Genomic DNA, 23,392 nt, shown 5'->3' on the forward strand with positions numbered 1-23,392 from the left:
CCTTGTGTTTTGTTTTTTTGTTTTTTGTTTTTTTTGAGGTGGGGTCTCACTGTAGCTCAAGCTGACCTGGAATTCACTATGTAGTCTCAGGGTGGCCTTGAACTCATGGCAATCCTCCTACCTTTGCCTCCTGAGTGCTAGGATTAAAGGCAAGCACCACCACGCCCAGCTGTTTCAAAATCTTGAACAATATAGTTACATTAATTTGAATGAAATGCAGTCTTGAATGATATTAAGGCTTAGGATCCCATTGTATTCTATAGTCCAGAAAAAAATTAAATTCTTCTATGATATACTTGAATTACAAATAAACATTTTTGAGACCTCTTTACACTTCCCAAGCTGATCTCTAATTCTAATAGTGAAGGGATCTTTCTGCCACAGCTTCCCAAAGCTGGACTACAGGGATGTACCACTATACCCAGCTTAAATCATAGACCCTGCGTGAGTGAATGTGGTTTGTGTAGTTCTCCAATGGACAAATTACAAGAGCATCAACAAATTAAGGTCTTTTTAAAACTTAAATCATAACAGTATGTTCATAGGTGGTACATTTATTTTGTTAATCAAATAATTTAGTAATGAAGTTATCTTACTTATTAATTCCTTCAAACGAGCGATAGATTTCATAACAATCACATTCCAACACTAATTTTCTTTCAAATATCAGGACATAAGTTTAAATGGAAGAGTGAGTTAAAATATGGGGATATCTTGTATATACATGTTAGGGTTTCCAGAGAGCCAGTGACTTTTTTCTTCTCTTTAAGCTCTCACACATAAATCTTCTACCTTCATTGGTAAAGTTAAATTTCTTTAATCGTTCTACCAGAATATCTTCTAAAAACATACCCATAGAATACTCATAATTATATTTTACTAGTTATCTGAGCATTCTTGTGTCCACTCAAGCTCACACATAAAACAGACCATTGCTACATTGGAAATAAATACAGAAGTAAAGTAATAGAGCCAAAGAGAGATTTGAGTGTGAAGGTGTCTTGTCAACATCATAATCTATAGCATTTATTGAATACTTTTCATGAGTCAGTGTGCTCCATGCTGTCTGTGTATGAAGTAAATATTATTGTATCAGTGTGATCACTACACTTATTTCGTAGGTACATACACTGAGTTGTGGAGCAATCAAATGGCTTATCAGAATCACACAGCTAAAAACAGGTGATTTGTTTATTTGAACTCACATAGTTCAAAAGCAAATTCCAAAGTTTCAAATTATGGATTCACTTCATAGCAGAGACAGGGTGGGCATGGGGTAACCTAATTCCAACCAAGAATTTTTAAACAATTAATGAAAAATGAATAAGTTGATAGCTTTTAGATGAATCTAGTATGTGCTTTTATTTCCCTACACAAGCAATTATACCCTTTAAATTTGGGTTCTCTTGTCTTTGTTGTGTTTTTAAAATGCAAATGTGGGTATTGATTTGATACTAAGTACTTCACTGAGTACTAAGTAGGCCATGCTCTGACTTCCAGTCTTAGTGTTCACTTAGAGCCACTCCTTTCCTTTTTGTTTGTCTCATATTTCACATTCCTGTGTCCTCTTATTTCCTGTCATATTTATGAAATTTGAAGTGCCAATAATTGTTCAGATATTGATATTTTACTTTCAGTGTGAGAATGATGAGTAGGTGAAAAGTAGGAAGTGAGTAGGTGAGCTTCGTCAAGTCCACCTTGGAAAAAGCTACCAGGCTGTTTGATCATAAAAGCTTTTTTGTTGTTGTTTGTGTTTTGTTTGTTTGTTTGTTTGTTTTTTGAAGGTAGAGTCTCACTGTTACCCAGGCTGACCTGGAATTCACTATGGAGTCTCAGGGTGGCCTCGAACTCACAGCGATCCTCCTACCTCTGCCTCCCGAGTGCTGGGATTAAAGGCGTGCACCAACATGCCCAGCTTTACATAAAAGCTTTTGAATAATTGTTAACTCTGTTTATTGGCCAGTGACTGCAAATATCACAGGTGAGCATTAATAAAACCTTGGAAAATATCAGCATGACTCTATCTACTGCCAATCCTCAGAAGGTTTCCAAGCTTTTATAAATTTTCTTTTAATAAATGACCTTCCGATTTTAGCACAGAATGAACAAAAGGGCCTCTCACCCACCCTTTGCTTTCAAAATCTTGCACATATAGGACTCTGCATAGCAAAATTGAATTCTGGTTTTAGTAAGTCTTTTTAACGTAGTAAGAGTAATGATGACAGACCACATGTGTTGCATTTTAATATATGTGGCCTGGAGCTATGCTTAATAAGTGCTTTTACATTTGTCATCTCATGGTAACACTAAGAAATACTCTCACTGTAGCACTGTCTCAGTAAAAGGTAAAAGTCCAAGTAATTACCTGGCTACCTGGGCACTTGTTTTTATCTAATAAATTTGTTAGTTAGGTAGTTTACATACCATGTCTTTGTTACAGTGCACATAAGTCTGCTAGGGTTGTTGCAACAAAATGCCACAAATTAGATGGTTTAAACAATAAAACTGTGTTTTCACACTCTTCTGGTACCTGGATGTCTCATATCAAAGTGTGGACAATTAGACTTTTCTTGCTCCTGGCCACTTCCTGTTCTCAAGTAACTTCCTCTCTGTCCTGGTTCCTTTTCTCCTTCTTTAAGGGCTCCAATCATACTGGCTAAGAGCCCATCTATATCACCACACTTAGTAGTAATTATTTAATGGTCCTATTTGCAAACATTGAACAATTGTATGTTGCAGGAAGGCTAGAATTTCAACATATGGATTTTAGGGGAACATAAATCTGCCCATTATACTTGCTGAAAAAGATAGGAGTTATTTTAGCATTTTTTATTTTTATGTAGTTGTCAGCAAGTATATAGCTAGAGCTCAGCCTTTTGTGATGCTAATATGAAATTTGTACCCTTCTGTGATGAGTATTAATCATAAAAAACTATGGATAAAATATTTTACATCCCTTAATTTCTTCAAAAGTCTTGAGAAATTTTACATAATTTAATAATAAACCTCTTTTATGGTATCTGAATTTTTAAGTGAAAGTTTAAGGATGAAAAAGTCCACAATGAAAATAAAGATTGCATACAAAACATATTTTCTCATTTCTTTGGGAAATCTCTACTTTGACCCATCCTCAGTCTCTGAAGCCATAGAGTCATTGTTCGATAAGGAGGATGAAAAAGTGAAAGAAATATCTAGGGTGTGTACTTATGGAGAAAATAAGTCATCCTTGTGTGAGTTCTGAATCTAACCTCAGGATTGGTAAGAGTCCAGAGGAGCAGCATGCAGGATACACTCAAGAGGAGGACAAGGGTCATGAAACATTGTTTAAAAGATGTTCTCTTATGAATGTATTCAGAAAATTGAACGATTTACTGTATTCCCTTTTTGAATCACAGTGTGAAACTAACTAAAGGATCTGAAGTGTTTTGACAAAAACACATTTGAACAGTGTTTTGAAAAAAAGTACTTATTTATATTCTCCAAAATAATTATTCCTTGGGCCCAAGGGACATGTTAGATGCTATACAAAATGCTTTCAGCAAAGATAACTTTGTTCTAGACCAAGTTTGGGATGACCAAAATAAAAAAAGAGAGAAACACTAGGATGGAGGTGGAGGGAGGGGAGGGCATCAAAGGGGTGGGAAACACAAATCTAGACCCAAATGGCAATGGTACCATAATATTCTACTTGCTAAAAGGCAGACCAAATGGCTGAACCTTCACCAGGCCCTTACAGGAAACACCTGAACCACAAGACACTGGAGAGGATCAAGGCTAACCTTAATCTTCTACATCTTCCCTCCCTTCCTCTCCCTCCCCCTCTCTCTCTCTTCTCTCTAACTCTTGTGTATTAGTTATCTTTATCCTCATTTTCTTAGTAGGAACTGACCTGTAACTCCCAGTACCAGCATGGGGCTATCATCCACAATGAGCTTTTGATCAGCGAGACCTACAAGGTTTCCTAAAAGAATGACAGATTTCTGTCAGAGTACTTGATGACCCACCAAAGGTTAGTGGTAAGACCCTACTGCTGAAGATACCATATGCAGTTGATACATAAAATGGAACGGCATGGATGGAAGCTAGAAGAGAGTCAGTCCCCAGTCAGTGTGTCTAGTGCCAGAAGGTGCTACATGGGCAACTGGGGGAAAATGACCAATATCTGTCCAAGCAACTCATGGTCTAACCTACTTAGCAGCAAATAACCTGTTGTGATGCCCACACAAGTGCAATAGTGGCACACAGCCATGGTGGGGAACCAACTGCTCTTGATTTGGCTAACTGAACCCCTCAGTGGTACAAGACCCATAGCTGGAACTCGGAAACAAGTCAGAACCATATCCAAACATAAGCCCACTCTCCAATATCAAGCTACCATCAATCATGGGCTACAAGATGGCCTACACCTATTAAATTTTCCATAAAAAAGTAAGGGTTATCTCATTTGTCCTGTTGCTAACTTACTCTCCATTGGAGAATCTGCTTCTCTTTTTTCAGATTGATGTAGACCCTAAGGAGAGAGCCACCCCATCATACCTCAAAAGGGCCCTGGCTGAAACTAAGAAAAATTGGCAAAATAAGCAAGGGTGCTGTTTTCCTGATGAACCGGATACCAGCACAAGGGGGAAGGAGACCAACACAGAGAAAAATCAACTCCTACCAAACCAGAGAGCCAGAGCTCCAGAGGCCCCCAACACCTCATCACTGAAGCAGACCAAAAATGATCCCAACATGGCTCAGGGAAATTTTGCGGAAGAGGGGGTGGAAAGAATGTCAGAGCCACATGTTGGGTCTTAATATGCAGAGACATTTGTCTTACCCATAACTGTGGGCTAACTCCACAATGCATGACCCATATAGCTCAACAAAGAGGGGCCAAGGGGAGGGGTAGGTCACAGATGAGCCTAATAATGCTACCAAACTGACTGTACTTGCTGAATACAAAGCTAATTAATAAAAAAAAAATTAAAAAAAAAAGAATCATGGCTCAGGTGACAACTTAAGAACAAACTGGAAATTTATAGCTATTTCTTTAAGGGAAGACATTGTTTATAGTGGACTTAAGTTTTTTTTTTTTTTTTTCTTTATTTGCAAGGAGAGACAGAGAGAGAGAGAGAGAGAGAAAGAAAGAGAATGGGCATGACAGGGTCTCTCTTGCCAGTGCAAGTGACCTCCAAACACATGTGCTAATTTTCTGCAAGCTGAGGGTATTCAAACACATGAGTTTATGGGGGACATCTGTCTTGCAGCTTTTACACTGAAACCACTGAGCTTAGGAAATGTGGAAATGTTATTATCTGTGGAAGAACCAGGAGTGCGTTGTGTAAGTAAAATAACTCAGGCTTAAAAAGACAAGTACAGGGCTGGAGAGATGGGTTAATAGTCAAGGTACCTGCCTGTGAAGCCTAAGGACTGAGCCTGGAGCTCCTGTTTATTCTGTCAGACTGGTTGACCAGCAGCAAATTCCATCAATTATCTTGTCTCTTCCCCCATAAGACTGGGGTTCTAATTATGTGTGGCCATGCTTGACTTTTCACATGGGTGCCGGAGGTCAAAATTAGGCCCCCTCAAGCCTCTGTGCTTGCTTAGCAAATGCTCTTACCTGCTGATCCTGCTCCCTAGCTCCACATCTTCTGCTTCTTATTAGCACATCTGCCAATGGATTTATGGTTCACCCAGAGCAAGTGTGTCCCATTGTGGTGGTTTGAATAGAATAGATGGCCCCCAATATATTCAGTTGTTTATTTGTTTGTAGTTTGCATCTGCAGCCACCTGGCTGGAGGCAATGTCACTGGGTGGATCTTAAGGTGTGGTGGTGGGTTTCAGATTTCAATCTAAAGCTATGCAAAGTTGCCTAGAAGGAGTTCCTGAAGCCTGCTGTGGCTTATGACTTTTGGCTTGTGCCTTTCTCCTTGTCTGCTTGGGCCTGTGAAGGCAGGCCATCTTCTTCTGCCATTTATGGAAGTTCCCCTGGATCTGTAAGCTTCAATAAATATCCTTTCCTCCATAAACAAAAGAGAGAGAGATAAAATAGATGGATCAGCAGTTAAGTGCACTTCCTGTGCAAGCATAAGGCCCTGAAGGGTCCTGAGACCATCTTAACTCAAATCTCCTAATTCCATGGAAAACAGCTGGACATGTCCATGAAGGCCTGTGACCCAGCCCTGCAGGAGGAGCAGAGATCATACAATCTGGTGAGTTCTGAAAGCTCTGGAATGAGGAAGAAGAGACTAGGCTCCAAACAAGACAGTAGAAGAGTGATGAAGAGGCTCAGCCTCAGGCAAGCACACACAAATGCACACTCCTCACCTCACTTCACATTACTCACACACATGAGCACCCACAAAAGGAAAACATATTTTTAAACATATTTTTATTTGTAATAAAGAAAGATCTTATGAAAAATTATAGAGGAAAATATATAGTATCATACAACAAGAATAGTAGAGAAGGTCACAGTTGAAATCATGGAATAAATGAGCTAATTATGTCATAAACAAACTTTTGGAGTTATTAATAAAAACAATACTGCTTTATCACTTGTTCATTCAAAGGGCGGGATGCCTAAGAGTGCCTGTGTTTTCTGGGTACTGTGAAACTACCTGGAACACAAAGGATGTCCCAAAGGGTGAATTCTGGCCTGTTTATAGAGTAGCAAAGGATAAACAAGCTGACTTATAATTAAGACTCAGCAACCAAAGGATGTAGTAGAAGTGGAGGCTGGAGAGATGGATGACTCAGGGAATAAAACCCTTGACATGCAAGCATTAGTACCCAAGCTGAGATCCCCAGGTCCAGGGTAAAAGTCCAGAAGCTGTGGCAGGCTTCCATATATCCAGCTTTCCTACAGGAAATAGAAGCGGAACTGGGAGACTCTCCAAAAGATCACAGACCAGCTAACATGGCTAAGGGAACAAGAGACCCTGCCTCAAATGAGGTGGAAGGCAAGGACCAACACCTGCATGTTGCCGTCTGTCCTCTTCCCTCATTTGCCCTGTGGCATGCACATGCCATACTCATAGACTTAGATATTCTCTCCCCCCTCCCCCTCTCTGTCACACACACACACACACACACACACACACACACACACACACACAATCACAGACTTGGACACCCACACATACACACATGACAGCATCAGTTTGAGCATAGTACACTCAAGCTACACACTGGAGGAATGTGTTTCTAAGACAAATCACCTGACCCAAAACAGCTGATAGGAGGAAAGCTTTTAATTTGGCTTACGGTATTGAAGGGGAGCTTCATAATGACAGGGGAAACCACGGCATGAACAGAGGCTTACTTCTGCCACAGCAGGTAGAAAACAATAGCCAAAGAGTGTGCCAATCTCTGTCAAGGGAGAGCTGAGCTGTCTTACCCCTAAGCCCATCCCCAACAACACTCCTCCGACAAGGCTCCACCATCAGCTGGGGACCAAGCATTAAAACACATGAGTTTATTGGACACATCTGATTCAAACCACCATAGAATCTGTGAGCACTATTAACATTGCTCTTGTTTATTTTGTTTTGGGGGACTAAGTCTCAATATACCACCCAGGCTTCCCTTATTGAGATCTTCCTATTTCAGCCTTTTGGCTTTTGCAGGCATGAGCTATGATATTCTGCTGAAAAGTATTAAAATTTTAACTCAACTGTGTGCCAAACAAAGGCAAAAAGACTGACTCTAATGGTGTCACCTTAGCAGTATCCAAAGTATTATCTGTAGGACAAATTTAGCACTAAAAAAATGTTAAGATAGGACCAGGAAGTCTTTCAAAATAACTCACTTTGTTTCCTGTATTTATTGCACTAACCAAATCCAATACCAGAAGATTAAACTTGTCTGTCCTTTAGAGCTACTGGTATTTGCTAACTGGAACCATTGGACCATCAACTCCTACAGTTAGAGACTTAATAAATAGTCTTAAGAAGATTAAAGCAAGGAAGATTTTCTCAGGAAGGGGAAGGCAAAATGTTTTCTAAATACAAGTCATGGAGATTCATGAAGGAGTGTTTCAGGATCTTGGAGCAGTTGTTCAAAGAAAATCCAAGAAGGAGAAGAGATCCAAAAACTGAGTGATCTCTGGAAAGAAGATGCATAAGGGATGCCATTTGAGATTCCTGGAACTTAAATAACTTTATCTTCCCCAGCCTTCAACAAAGTGAACATGGCACAAAGCCTGAACCTTTCTTGTTATTGTTCAGTAAGGCTTCACTTTGCATACTGTGCCTGACTTTCTGACTTTTCATTAGAAAGGCTATCCATCCATCCATACCGTAGTAGTCATCTATATGAAATGCTGCTGTAGAACAAATTTCTCAAAAGCTTGTGACTTCAGACAATCACCATGTATGCTGTGTCAGGAGTGTGGAAGCTGAGTGTGCCTGGATGTTCTCCTCAGAGCCCTTGTACCCTTGCAGGGAGCCAGTAGGTCACCTTGCAAAGACTGGCTGGGCTGAATCTGCATCTTCCCTACACTCTCTCACCACAGCCAAGTAGCCCATGTCTCATGGTGGAGGAGGGAATTCAGGGAGGAAGGGCACACAGGGCTTTTTGCAGCCTGGACTTCTGGATTTGACATTCTGTCAGTTCTTTTGCATCTGGTTTGTCAGAGACTTGCAGGAGATTGGCCAAAATCAGTAGGTGGTAAACAAGGTGTTACCTGATAGGAAAATCAAAATAAGAGATTAAGGGTGGAAAAGGACAGACCATTTTCACAACTCCTCTACTACTTGGGATAGTGGCTGGGAGTGTACTACCCTTTAATCCCCGGCATTTTCCTGGTGGGATACCTTAAGACTTGGCTTAGTTCCTTGGTGGTTCCTTCCCATCAGGTTTTAGAGCACCAGTAAGTCCTATAAGAAAGTGGAGCATCCTTTTTATCTGTCCTTGGAGAGAGATCAAGTGGCTGAGCTCAGATTTCTTGATGCTGGGCAGGGATTAATAATACCCTCATTTGAAAATTCTAAAAATGGTTTACCAATAACACAAGTGGAATGTAGTCTAAAGTGCTCTATGAGGAACATAGAAGAATAAATTTAGGAGACAATAATGGACACTTTTTTAGGAAAATGAAATTCAAGGCTAGAGGCAGAATTTGGAAGCAGAAGGACAGACTATCAGAGAGCAAAACGTGAGGAAGAATTAAACACCTTCTCCCTTGGGTACATACAGGCTAAGACTCTGCTTGGAAAGTGAAGCTTGTTCAGATTCTGTGCTGCATGCCAGGTGGTGGTGCTTTGATGGGTGTGCTGCCTCCACTGTGGTCGTTACTAATGCGCCCCAGCACTGTGGTCCTATCAGTCTTGTCACCCTCTTTTCCTCACCAAAATCCTTAACAAGCCCACACAGAATATTAAAATGCTCCGTGGTTACATAACTCACGATGGGACACATTAACTCTGTTCAGCATCATTAATCAGAGTAAGCCCATATGCTTCATTCTTCTTTAATCCAGACAGACATTCTTGGAGCTCAGGCTGCTGCTCAGTACTTGAGATCAGGCTCAGCACGTGTGAGGCTCTGGTTCTTCTGTAGTACTTGAAAAAGAAGCATGTGCTTTAAACATGTCACTAAACTTTCTTTTTATTAATAGTCGTCTCATACCTGAAAATGTCATTTTCTTCCAACTTTGCATTAGGTAATCATAAAAACATCAGAATACTAGATTTGAGAAAAGTATTAAAACTATAATAATTCATTAAGGTTGCAAAACATAAAGCTATTAATGAAATTATTTGAGAATAGGAGAGATCATTGCATCCAGGATGGGAACCACCTGCACCTTGCAGAGGTGATAAAGTAGAATCCAGGCAAGAAACTAGTGGGAGGAATCTGACAGAGAAGACCCTCTTAGTGGCAAGTAAAAAACCTACTCTGAAATTCTCTGAATATAACAAGTTAATGATAATATTTCAAGAAATTTGAGATGTGTTTATTTAATTGTTCATAAATCCCTCCCATTTAGTCCATAATTAAAAATACAGTTGAAAATTCTTGGTTTTTGTAGATACTTATTACTTTTAATATTGTTGTACTTCATACATTTTCCATAGTACACTAGGAGGTATGAGGAAGATTATTGTTGTGTGTGTTTGTGCTATATATTAAAGATGGAGAAACATGAATATGTGGGAATTATTTGTCTCTTACTTGACATCAAATACAGACTTACATATCACGCTTTTTAAATTTAACATTTTTTCACTTGAATATTCAGCTACAATGATGGTTGTAATAAAGACATACTGTTTAATTCATGGCTACTTGGAACATTGTGGAGTCCTTTTAGATTCTGCCAATCTCTTGAATAGTAATTTGGTGAGTTTGGGTTCTCTACTGAGATAATGTATAGAGTTGAAAGGTTTCACACTACCAGAAACCTTTTCCTTCTGAGTCCTCTAAATACCAATCACACAGTACCTCTGGGCATCCCCTCACCTCTTGCCCAGAACCAGGTTGAGTATAAGCCACATGATAGAGAATGTGAGAACTGAGGCTTCCTTATTCCATAGGCAAATATTCTCTTCTGAAAATTATGAGGAACAAGGCATTGTTTTGATAATGTATGTCTTTGGAAGGAGCACTGATTTGATAATAATAGAGATGGCTCCCAAGCAGCTTCTGTGCTTGGCCTGGGAAATCCCAATTGTCTAGCAGCTAGAGAGACACACATTATGCGGGGAGGGATTCCAGACATAAATCTTGAAGTGAGAGGTGACAGAGGGAAAGTCTTTGTGCTTTCTTTTATGCAAAAATGATGTAAAGGGCTCTAAATTTTATGCATTCTCCCTTAAACATCTGTTATGCCTTATATCTGTTTCTTTGAGTAGGCAAAAATAACACTAGATTTAGGAAAGATCAACTTGCATATATCTTGGTTCTTCCACCCACTAGATGACTACTCTTGGGCAAGTCAGCTAGCCTTTTATTTTATTATTTAATTTTTTATAATTAACAACTTCCATGATTTGTAAACAATATCCCATGGTAATTCCCTCCCTTCCTCCACTTTCCCCTTTGAAACTCCACTCTCCATCATATCCCCTCCCCATCTCAATTAATTTCTCTTTTATTTTGATATCATCATCTTTTCCTCCTATTATGATGGTCTTGTGTAGGTAGTGTCAGGCACTGTGAGGTCATGGATATCCAGGCCATTTTGTGTCTGGAGGAGCACATTGTAAGGAGTCCTACTCTTCCTTTGGCTCTTACATTCTTTCTGCCACCTCTTCTGCAATGGACCCTGAGCCTTAGAAGGTGTCATAAAGATATTACAGTGCTGAGCACTCCTCTGTTGCTTCTTCTTAGCTCTGCGATGCCTTCTGAGTCATCCCCAGGTCACTGCCATCTGTAAAGAGAAGGTTCTGTAATGAAAAAGTGAGAGTAGCGTTAATATATGGGTATGAACCTTAAGAGAAGTGCTTACTGGGCAGTTTGATGAGCATAGTCTTGAAGTCAGTTTCCTTGCTGTTAAGCAAGGAGTTGACTACCTACTTGACAAAGTCATTGTGGTAATTGGACAAGAGGCATGATTTAGAGATGACCATTTACATACTGCTTCTCCTATATACTAGTACTTGGGACAAAGTATAATTGGACAAATACCAGTAGGTTCTGTTTTGATCAAAACCCTCCAGTTTTGTAAAAATTCATTTTCATTTTTACACACACCTTGATACATACATTTTTACCCATACCTATATACATTGGTGTATAATAGAGCACTTTTGATATGCATGTTAATGATTTAAGCATATATTAAATGACTTTCATGTTAAGCTGCCTGTTGGGATATCAACATGTAGAAAGAAGACACTTAGCATCGAGACATAAAGTGGAAAGTGTTAAGTAGAAATGTATAGATTGTAAATTTAGTAGATTCCAAGTAAGGAAAGAGTCTCCAAGAAGTTTTGGTAATTCGAAAAGACATAGTGTGAGCCGGGAGTGGTGGCACACGCCTTTAATTCCAGCACTCGGGAGGCAGAGGTAGGAGTATCGCCATGAGTTCAAGGCCACCCTGAGATGACAGAGTTAATTCCAGGTCAGCCTGGACCAGAGTGAGACCTTACCTCGAAAAACCAAAAACCAAAAAAAAAAAAAAAGACATGGTGTAAGGTGTCTTCACATAGGCTGAACAGATGAGGTGGATATAATAAGCAGAACAGAGGTTTCATGTCATGGCTTCTGGGACAGTGAGTGGCACCTGCAGAGCATGCAGGTGGCACATGGGTGTGTCAACACAGGTTTCTCTTAAAGTGACCACATCTGTGTTCTAACATTGAGGCATTTTGTCCCAGCAACGAGAGATGTAAATCATACAGCAGGGGAAGTACAAATTACAGAGGACTTCAAAATGAAGTGAGACCCAGCTGTGACTTAAAAATAGCAAGAAGGAGCTGGGCATGGTGGTGAACACCTTTAATCCCAGTACTCGGAAGGCAGAGGTAGGAGGATAGCAGTGATTTGGAGGCCTCCCTGAGACTGCACAGTGAATTCCAGGTCAGCCTGAGCTAGAGTGAGACCCTACCTCAAAAAACCAAAAAAAAATAAATAAATATGAATAAATAAATAAATAAAATAAAATAACAAGAAGGTATCATAAGTTTAACAATAATAGAATAATCTAAATAAGACCTTTTAGTAAAAACATGTTGAGCAGCTTTGGATGCTGTGTGTTGAAGGGAAGGATGACCTTTAAATGACCTTTCAAACAAGAGCAATGCATGATAGAAGTATAGCTAAGAGACATTTTCAGGCAAATTGTCAACAAGGCTGAGATTGAAAATTTATAGGAGGAGATAAAAAGACTATCTTGCTTGTGAAGCAGAAAACAAGGTTCTGGGCACAGGTAAGGGCCCCAGGCCACTGAAGGCTAAAGTGGGCCTGAACTTCCAGGCACAGATAAGGGACCTGAGTTACAGGTCACAGCAAGCCTAGACCCTGATAACCTCCTTCCCAAGAAGTGAGGCAACTCCCTCCCTCCCAGAGGTCTCAGTGATTGTAGACCCCAATAACCTTGGCCAGGGACCAGCAGGAGTGAGGCCACTCCCTTACCCCAGCCCAGGGCACCTGGACATCCTGATAAGACTTATGTTTCACTTTCTCCAGAGCCTTGTGACCTCTTGCAGCGTCCTGGCACGTCCATATATGTTAATGAGGTATCAGCCAATCCGCCATGATCCGCACCCCATACCTTTTCCCGCTACTACTCAGACCCTGTGACCCTTTCCCGCTTGCCCATGACATCACTATATTCTGCTTAGGCATCAGCAGGACCTTTGAACTAATCAGTCCCCTTATGACCTGTATCTACCCATACCTCTTCCAGCTCTTTCACAAAGGCTTATTAACCCATTCCCCTGGCAAATAAATGAGCTGTCCTCTGTAGCTGTCTCCCAGGTGTTTCATCCCATCACACTCACGGTTGCTCAAGACCTTGCATGCTCTGCATTTGCCTGGACACCCCTGGGAGACAGAAGCGCAGCAGCCCCAGGGCAGCCAGAAACCACACAAGGTAATTCTCTCCTGTTATGTTGGAAAGAGGGCTTCTATGTTAGGAAGTACTGGGTGAGGCTTCAAGGATTCCACAGTGGTGAAGATACCCCCTTGTAAATGTCTTCTTAGTATTCTAGATTCAGAATCACTGTTAGCTAAAAACCACTTCTTCAGTGCTGAATCAAGCCTCACTGCAACCCTAACCTCAACTCTCGCCCTAATGTTTCAAAAATACTGACAGGAAGCTACAAGAGGGGGAGGGAGAGAGAGAGAGAGAGAGAAAGAGAGAGAGAGAGAGAGAGAGAGAGAGAGAGAGAGAGAGAGAGAGAGAGGCTTTTAAATTAAAGGATCCTGAATGGTCCCTAATCTTTTTGGAGCAACCCTCTCACTAAATAGATTGGATAGTTCTTGTTGAATTTGGTGAGTGAAGACTCTCTGGTGTTTCCCTTTCAGACATATGTTGAAGAATAATATTTATTCAGGTAGTCATAAAATTTTAGCACCCAGTGTTCTCCAATCTTTTATAGCCATACATTGTTTGTCCAACATGTGGAGCAGCTTTGGATGCTGTGTGTTGAATAGAGCCAAGGAATGGTGGGGGAGTCCATGTTTTACCAATATTCTGTCTCCCTTTCTCCCATTGCCTTCTCTATTTTCACTGAGTTGAGTACATTGAGAACAGGAGAATTAGTTGGCTTAGTAAAAACCAAATGCATCCCCATGCTAGTGTAACCCTTTATTTTCTGGGTTTATCTGATGTGGTCCTAAAGAAGTCAGAGAAGTGACCTTGGACTTTATGTTGCATCTAGAAATACCAGTGACTTTTGCGTCTTCTCTATAACATAGCTAAATAGCAATGTCGAATTATCTGGCTTCCACACCAATATTTGAAAACAGATCATATACTGAGAAAAGTGTCTTCATGATTTCTTGGCTTTATTTGTCTTTTAATAAATATTCATAGCATGGATTTCCTCACAGGTCTGATTTATTAAACACTAAGTTTGTTTTGGAGAGTTAAAAAATATTCCTAAATCATAAATGAGTTCTTTCAAAAGTATCAATGCTCTTGGAAAGAACCCATTTCCAAACTTCTGCTAAAGAGGATGTGTTGAAGGAAATGTAGCATGGCTTCTTGATAGCCATCACTTGCGGCAGTCCTCACAGGGTAGGTCCTTAAAGAGGGCTTGGGTGAGGTGGGTTCCTCTCCTGCTTTCCAGGGGAAGGCAGAGACACAGTGGGGTTCTATCTTCCCAAAGCTCACACTGCCTCCAGAAGTATGCCTGCTCACTCAACTGCATTTGTCTCTATTTGAACATGTGAAAACTTCACTTCAATTCCATGTCTAAGTTGTGGAGGGGGAGAGTGAGGTGGATACCACTGGAGTCTCCAATCCATTTCATTGAAAAAGAAAATGATCTTTGTTTTATTACCATACATAATGTCACAGCTTTTTTTAAAAATACTTTTTTTTTATTAATTGGTTTTGTACCCAGTGAATATAGTCAAGTTGGTACCATTGTTAGGCTTATCCATGTCCTACCCCCTCCCCTTGGCCCCTCCTTGTTGAGGTATATGGCTCATGCATTGTGGAGTTAGTCCACAGTTATGGGTAGGAGAAATGTCTCTGCATATCATGACCCAACATGTGGCTCTGACATTCTTTCCAGCCCCTCTTCTGCAAAATTTCCCTGAGCCATGTTGGGTTCATTTTGGGTCTACTTCAGTGATGAGTGTCAAGAGCCTCTGTATCTCTGGATATCTGATTTGGTAGGAGTTGATTGTTCTCTGTGTTGATCTCCTTCACCCTTGTCCAGGTACCCAGTTCACCAAGAAAACAGTACCCTTGCTTGTTTCTCCAATTATTCTTAGTTTCAGATGGAGCCCTCTTGAGGTATGATGGGGTGGTTTTCTCTTTAAGATCTGCATCTCTCTGAAAAAGAGCAAAAGCAGATTCTCCAGTGGAGAGTAATGTCAGCACCAGACAAATGGGATAACCCTTATTTTTTAACAGAGAATTTGAAAGGTGTAGGCCTTCTTATAGCCCACGAGTGGTGGTGGTTTGATAATGGAGAGTGGGCCACAGCTTTTGTTTCTTTGAATGTGAAGGCAGGGTTGGGAGATGAGGAGAAAGTATGGGGTAGAGAGGAGAAACGAGAAGGGAGTTAGCTCAATTCATTTCACAACTGGAGAGCATACAGTGTGGTGATTGTATCTTTTTACCTTTTAGCAACTTGACTCAGTAACTATTTCTACGAAACCATATGCAAAGATGGTGTCTATTTACGAATGGTTGATGGTTTCTTCAGCCTCATGTGTGATATTTCTCTTTTTGACTGATGGCAGAGAATATTTCCAATGTGAATATGACATAAGGCAAAGAAATCAACAATATTTCCTTGTTGAATTGATTATGTACCTCTGAATTTATAGTTCCTGCCAGCACTGTAAATTAATCTGCTTGATACACTTAATTATTCTGATTGTTTTACATTTAAATGCAGGATGTTTAGTCTTTAATTATTGAAAATTTATTATTAATAATCATATGATAGATCCTCTGAATAAGAGGAGGTATTCCTATCATATTTGAATAGGATGTGTTTTTGAAATGTTTGAGAATTATCAGATTGGATGTTGTATTATGTAATGTAAGATATAGGTCTGACAACCATGTGTGATTTATTATATCAACTTCTGACTAAAGTTTCACATGTAGGAGAAATTACACATGTATGGATGGATGGTTACTTATAGTGTGTATGTACAGAAATTGGATCATATATGTGTATACTACATAGGTTTAATGTGGATTTAAAAATGTGCTTAGGTGTATGTCATACATTCAGATATGAGGAAAGCTTTTGCTTATTTATTTTCAATATATGTCTTTCCTGTTGTTGAAGGTAAATTACTAGGAAAAGGGAAACAACTGTAAAGACTGTGGGTTTCTTTTTGGGGGCAGGGGAAAGAATTAGTTATGTTACTAAGTTACAGCCTGTCATCTGTCATCCTTTACTCCCAAATGTGTATCCTTGGATCTAAGAAAACTACTCTACCTCAGATTCCAGGAAGGGAAAGAGTGATCCAACAGATGCATGCAGGCCAAGCTGCGCCCCCTCGGCAGGCTGGCAGCCAGGCTTATACAGCTTATGGTTCCTGCTTTCTTCTTATATTTTTGTAGATGATTGAGCCACCTGAAAAGCAGAATCACAATTCCTATTTTCTGTGACTAGTGTTATTCTGCTTGTCTCCAGGCTTTTCCTAAAGTAAGGGAAAATAATCCATTTTCTATGTTCTCTATTTTTAATTCTGAATTTGCAATTCCACACAAGCAAAGAAAAATGAGACATTATGACTATAAAGTGTAGTTATTTTGAAAGAAGTTTAGGGAAAACAATTGTGCTTGTCTTAGGTCTATGAATGCAACTTTGTGTAAATGTATTTTCCTCAATTTCTGTTCTCAAGACTGAGTCATAAAATTCCAGACTAATCTGTGTGATGGCACAGTGGAAATCTTCATGGTTTCAGGTCTAAGGGCAGGCTGTGCCCTCATGTCACTATCCAGAAGTTGTCATTTTAAATGACTGCAATTTGAATGCTATCATGAGGCATCTTGAATCTATTTGGGGATTTATTGAAAACATAATTTACTCTGGGAAGTATTTTTTGGGCAGAGTGTGAAGAAATTCCCTGTGACTTTAAAATATTTGATGTCATCTGGGTGGCTGAAGTTGTAATAGATATGCATTTACATGTGTTCATATAGCACCTGATTCACTGGTAACTGCAGACTGGAATTGATTACTGTCTTGTGACCTTTACGAAAGAAAGTACAGGAGAAGCTAGTTTTAGACAAAAATAACTCTCATGTTCAAAGTTACCTTTTCCTACTCATGAATAATCTCATGCCTTTTTGCATTTATTCTTTTTTCAATTTTTTGAAGATTTTGTTTTTATTTATTTATTTATTAGGGATAGACAGAAGGAGAGAGACAAACATAGAGAGTAAGAATGAGCATACCAGGGCCTCTAGCCACTGCACACAAACTCCAGATGCATGGGCCACCATGTACATCTGGCTTACGTGGGAATTGGAGACTTGAACCTGAGTCCTTAAGCTTTGCAGGCAAGAATCTTAACAGCTAAACCATCTCTCCAGATCCTTTTTTTTAAAACAAATTTTACTGCAGAGCTACAGAGTATTGTTTTTAATTTGTTTATTTTCATTTATTTATTTGAGTGAGAGAGACAGACAGAGAAAGAGGGAGAGAGAGAAAGAGAGAGAATGGGTACCCCAGGGCCTCCAGCCACTGCAAATGAACTCCAGACACATGCACCCCTTTGTGCATCTAGCTTATGTAGGTCCTGGGGAATCGAGCCTCAAACTGGGGTCCTTAGGCTTCACAGGCAAGGGCTTAACCACTGAGCCATCCCTCCAGCCCTGGAGTACATCTTTATGTAACGGAATAATTTTAACCTAAACCATTTTTTACCTTAAAATGTATCTGCAAAGAACAAAGCATTTTCTTAACATATAAGGAATGTTTGTTTATTCATCTTCTGATTGCCTTCTTTCTCCATTTATTCTCTGGGCTCAAATTAACTCAGGCAAGCTGCATTTTGGAGAAAGTAGGGCATCATCAGGCAACCCCAGTGATGCCAGACTTGTGAAGTGTATATCTTCACTTCCTAACACACTGCTTTTTCTGTTGTTGGCCATCAGGAGATGGAAGGAGAAAGACTTGAGGAGCTCTGAGGGTTTGCTTGGCTTTGGACTTAGATTCTTGCTGTGAGACACTGCTGTGTGCCAGCCAACACTGCACCCTTCTACTTCTGGTGTTGGAAGTGTTCTCTGTTTCCTGTCTTCTCATTTCACTCAGAAGAAATGAGCAAAAGCTATGTGCAGGAGACGCAGCAGCTGAGAGTTCTCCATGTTCAGTTCTCCATGCCCTTCCTCATTTCTTAAGTTCAGTGTCAAGTTCAAAACCATTTCACAATGACACATTATGTCCTCTCTACAAACAAATAAGAATGTATAGAAATGTACCATAATCTTCTGACATTTTTTCCTCAAAAAGCAAAAAAAAAAAAGTTTAGGAAATAGAAACATCAACATTATTAAGCATAAATGCAAGATTTAAAAGCATACAGGACATTTGCAATACATTAGTGCAATCTGTAAATGACTTCAGTGATTTTTTACTGGGAAATCCATAGTCAGTAAATAGAGGGTTACAACTGATTGTGAAGAACTTCTTGCCCTAAGATTCTGGCTGTATTCCTGGGTTTATACTATTACTGAATTGTCTCATTTTTTTTTGCATGATGTTCAGAGATTCTATTTAATGACACTGCATTTTAGTAAGTATGATTTATTTCTTTTTAATTCTGCATTTTATTTCATTTCAACTTCTGTGTTTGGGATGTTAAATGTGAACATATTGAATTGCACAAGCTAAGCCATGTTTTATAGGTCATCTCAACTTTGGTTATAGCTAATCTACAGTTGCTATGCAAAAATCCATAATAAGATACCATCTGGCTTTATAATTACTCAAGAAAAAATACTATTGGTACCATTTGAATAAAATTGAATTGAAATGATCTCCTTCAGCACTATTTGCTTTTTATGTCTTATGAATGCTCAATTTAATGTATTTTTGGCATGTATAGTGCTTCTGAATTTGCATATTATATACACAGACTCATATATATATATGTATATGTGTATATATATATATATATATATATATATATATATATATATATATATATACCATTATATATATATTATATACACAAATATACATTGCTTAAAAGGAACCCAGGTCAAAACTCATTTCTCACAAAACTAAGACTTATGTAGATACAGAGTCAAAGAAATAAAGGTGTGTTACATTTTCCTCCTTGTGGAGTCTGTGCACCTTGTTCATCCTTCTGCAGCTTTTGCCAGGAGTTAAAGGCAAGGGTAATAGTCAGTGTTACTTTACATTCTCATCCCTTTACTTTGTGTATTGGAGGGAAGTTTTTGATTATTGTCAAGATAATTATAGCAGATGAATGATATCCATGCTCCTGCTCAGGTAACTGCAATGTTTACTTCTGGTTGTTAATATGACCTCATACAGAAATGAGGAGAGAGAGAGAGACTTGTGATTGTGGCTATTTGAATCCTAGCCACTGGACTATCAGGGAAGACATGATTATGGCTATTTGAAAGTGAAGGGAAGGTTGTCTCTTTTTCAATGTTCTTAAAATAATTATAAAGAGCAACATTTGCACATGTCAAAACCTTTTATGTAATTACTGGGCATAATGTCACCCTTTTGTCATCGTAGTACCTGGAAAGTAGAATCAGAATGACCCCCACAACTTTGAGGCCATCCTGGACTACATAATGAGATCTATGTTATCCTGGACTATGTAGTGAAACTTATTTCTAAAACAGCCCCAAACCAAAGGTAATAATAATAATTACAATTTATTGATGAGGTAACGAGGAAATCTGTAAATCTGTAGCATAACTAAATCCATTTGAAAGCATTTGAAGAAAAGAAAGCCAAATTGCTCAGAATTTCTATGTATTCCTTTGCCCTGCAGTTGAGGTGGTACAGATATGTGGTCCCAGCTCGGTGGGAGGAAGATCCAGAGTCAGCGCCTAAAGGAGGTGCTGTTTGTAAGCATGTCAGGACTCAGTTCAGCATCACCCAGCAGCAGGGGTCCACTATCTGCCCAAAGAAGGGTGAAACAGAGCAGATCAGAAACAAATAAGAACTCACTTTTTCTAATTCCAAGAATGATTCATTCTCCATAGTTAGCCTCGCAAACAACGTTCCAGTGTGACAGTGTGGCCATGTTTTTTTGTTTTTTTTTTTAATTTGTCCTCTGATTTGGGAACTTTGCCTAAGTATCTTCTCTACAGGATTTTTTTAAAATATTTTATTTATTTATTTGAGAGCGACAGAGACAGAGAGAAAGCTAGATAGAGGGAGAGAGAGAGAGAATGGGAGCGCCAGGGCTTCCAGCCTCTGCAAACGAACTCCAGACGCGTGCGCCCCCTTGTGCATCTGGCTAACGAGGGACCTGGGGAACCGAGCCTCGAACCGGGGTCCTTAGGCTTCACAGGCGAGCGCTTAACCGCTAAGCCATCTCTCCAGCCCTCTACAGGATTTTTATTTCCTCCTCCACCTCATTTTAAAAGACAGTATCTTGTGTATTCCAGTCTGGCTTCCAACTTACTATGTAGCAAAAAATGACCCTGAATGTCTGATCCCACCTCCTAAGGCCAAGATTAAAGATGTCACCATCATACCTGGTTTTATGTGATGCTGGGATCAAACCCAGAGTTCCCTGCTGCATGGTTTCTGGTGATGAAGGCAGAGGAAAGAAGCAAGGTTAGGAAAGCTCTTGCTTGGTTATGGTGGCAAAAGCAGGGTATGCACCTTCAATCTGAACTAAAAGCTACTTTTTTGAGATTCTGATGGCCCAGCTGTGTGAATGTGGTGCTGGTCCTCCACTTTGTCTCCTCTCATGCTCTATATTCTGGTGCTGCTGGGCCCTCTATCAGATCCTCCCTGTCGGAGTGTGAGTGACTTCTGGATGTTGTCTTTCAGGGTAGTCTTCTTCAGCAGTTTGAATGGCTCCAGTTGGTTTTGTACTAGGTAGGACCCACATATTTTCAGTAGGAAACCAGGGTGCACCCTCTTCCCTTTTAAACTCTGGGAGGACAGCCTGGTCACCATACAGAAGCAGATCTCATTCTTTCAAATACCAAAACAAATATCCACCTCCCATATGGTGACAAACACTGATCCCCCTACAGTGGCTTCAACCAAAGTTGTGATCCATTTCATTCTCCCATTAAAGTTCGTTCATTTTCAAAGGGAAGAAATATCACACTTCATCTCTGGATGGAGATGGCAGTCATAGTGGTCCTTTTACCATACAAATCTTTCTTGTTTATGTTTTTTATTATTATTGTTATTATTAATAGTGAGGTGGTACCCTCTTTCCCTTGTCCCTGCCTCCATTCTGTTCTGGGCAGTCCTCAAGGGGGTTTCAGGTATTGCCCATGGTGTTGTGGTTTATGTGTGGTAGGACCAGTAGTCAGTTATTTTGGGGGAACAGGAATGCCACGGGGCATGATATCTCAACCTGTGGCTCTTACAATCTTTCTGTTCCCCCTTCTGTGAAATTCTCTGAGATGTTGTAGGTGAATTTTAAGTCTACGTCAGTGATGAGCTCTTAGGAGCCTCTGGATCTCTACTTTGGTAGGTGTTGAGTATCCTCACAGTCTGTCTCCTATCCCCTGGCGCTGATTATCAGGAACAGCATGGAAGCAGCACTCTTGCTCACCTCTCCATTCCTCTGTGGATTCAGCTATGGCTTGGCTGAAGTGTGAAAGAGATAGTTTATCTCCTCTGGTCTTTCTACCTACTGAAAAAGAAGAACTGATTCTCCAATGAAGAGTGAAGTCAGCATAGTTTAAATGGGATAAGGATTATTAATTTAGGGAGAATTTGATGTGTGTAACTCTTCTTTCAGCCAAAGACTAGTGAGAAATTGACTCTGAATGTAATCTTTGTCTCTATAGGATTTTGAGTTGGTTGGTTGCTTAGAGCATTGTTGGCCATCTTAACCCTGTAGCTCATATAGTGCTTTCCAGCACCAGGCAGACAAACTGGGGACTGGCTTTCTTCTGAATTCCAGCCAGGTCTCTCCATGCTCTGTGTCAGTGGCATATGGCATCTTTAGCAATAGGGGCTTAGCTTTTGCCTCCGGCAAGCAGTCAAGTGCTTTGACAGAAAGCTGTCTTGATTTGGAGACCTCATAGGTCTCACAGATCAATAGCTCAATGTGGGTAGAAACCAATCTATGACATTGCAAGTTACAGGTAGAGAGAAGAAATATTTCTTTCAAGCTTAGGCTTTATCCCACCCTTACCAGAGCTCTACTTTTCAGATGCCCCCCCCCCCCTACTACTATTGAGGATTTGTTTTTTAAGCTATCTCCGAGGATAAAGTTTTCTATGATGTCAGCTCATTTTTTATTTAATTTAGTGTTTATTCTCCCCCTCTTCTTCCCCTCCAGCCAAACCCTTCCATGCATATTTCCTGGGCCTTGAGTTGCCTATCAGGTAAGACAGCAACTTGAACAGGTCCAAGTTAGGAACTACAGATAAGTGACACCAAACAGTATTTGCTTTCTGTGATTGTGCGAGTTTGGTGAGTATGATCTGTTCCAAGTTTGTCCATTTTTTTCTACAAATTCCATTTTATCATTTTGTTTTTACTAATGAGTACAATTCCATTGTGTAAATGTACCACAATTTCATTATCCATTCATCCAATAATGGGCATCTGGGTTGATTCTAGTTCTTAGCTATAATGAACTGAGCAGCTATAAACATGGATGAGCAAATGTCTCTGTATCGATACATTTAGGATAAATGCCCAGGAAGGGAATAACTGGGTCTATTGGTAGCTCTATGTTTATCCTTTTTGGAAATCCCCAAATTGATTTCCATAGTGGTTGTCCAAGTTTACATTTCCAAAAACAATGGATGAGGGTTCCTCTTTCCCCACATCCTTGCCAACATTTGTGATTGCTAGATTTTTTAATGACTGTCATCCTTACTGGAGTAAGGTAGAATCTCATGGTTATTTTAATTTTCATTACCCTAATGGTTAGGTATGTTGAACATTTTCTTAAGTGTGTGTTACCCATTTGTAATTCTTCCTCTCAGAACTGTCTATTCAGTTCTCTGCCACACTTTTGGAGTGGGTTATTTGTTTTTTTTATATAGGTTTTTTTTTTTTTTTTTTTTAGTTCTTTGTAGGTACTAGATATTAGGTGTCTGTGGTATAACTGCAAAAGCTTTCCTCCC

The sequence above is a fragment of the Jaculus jaculus genome, chromosome 17, assembly GCF_020740685.1.
Source record: "Jaculus jaculus isolate mJacJac1 chromosome 17, mJacJac1.mat.Y.cur, whole genome shotgun sequence".
NCBI classification, from domain to species: domain Eukaryota; kingdom Metazoa; phylum Chordata; class Mammalia; order Rodentia; family Dipodidae; genus Jaculus; species Jaculus jaculus.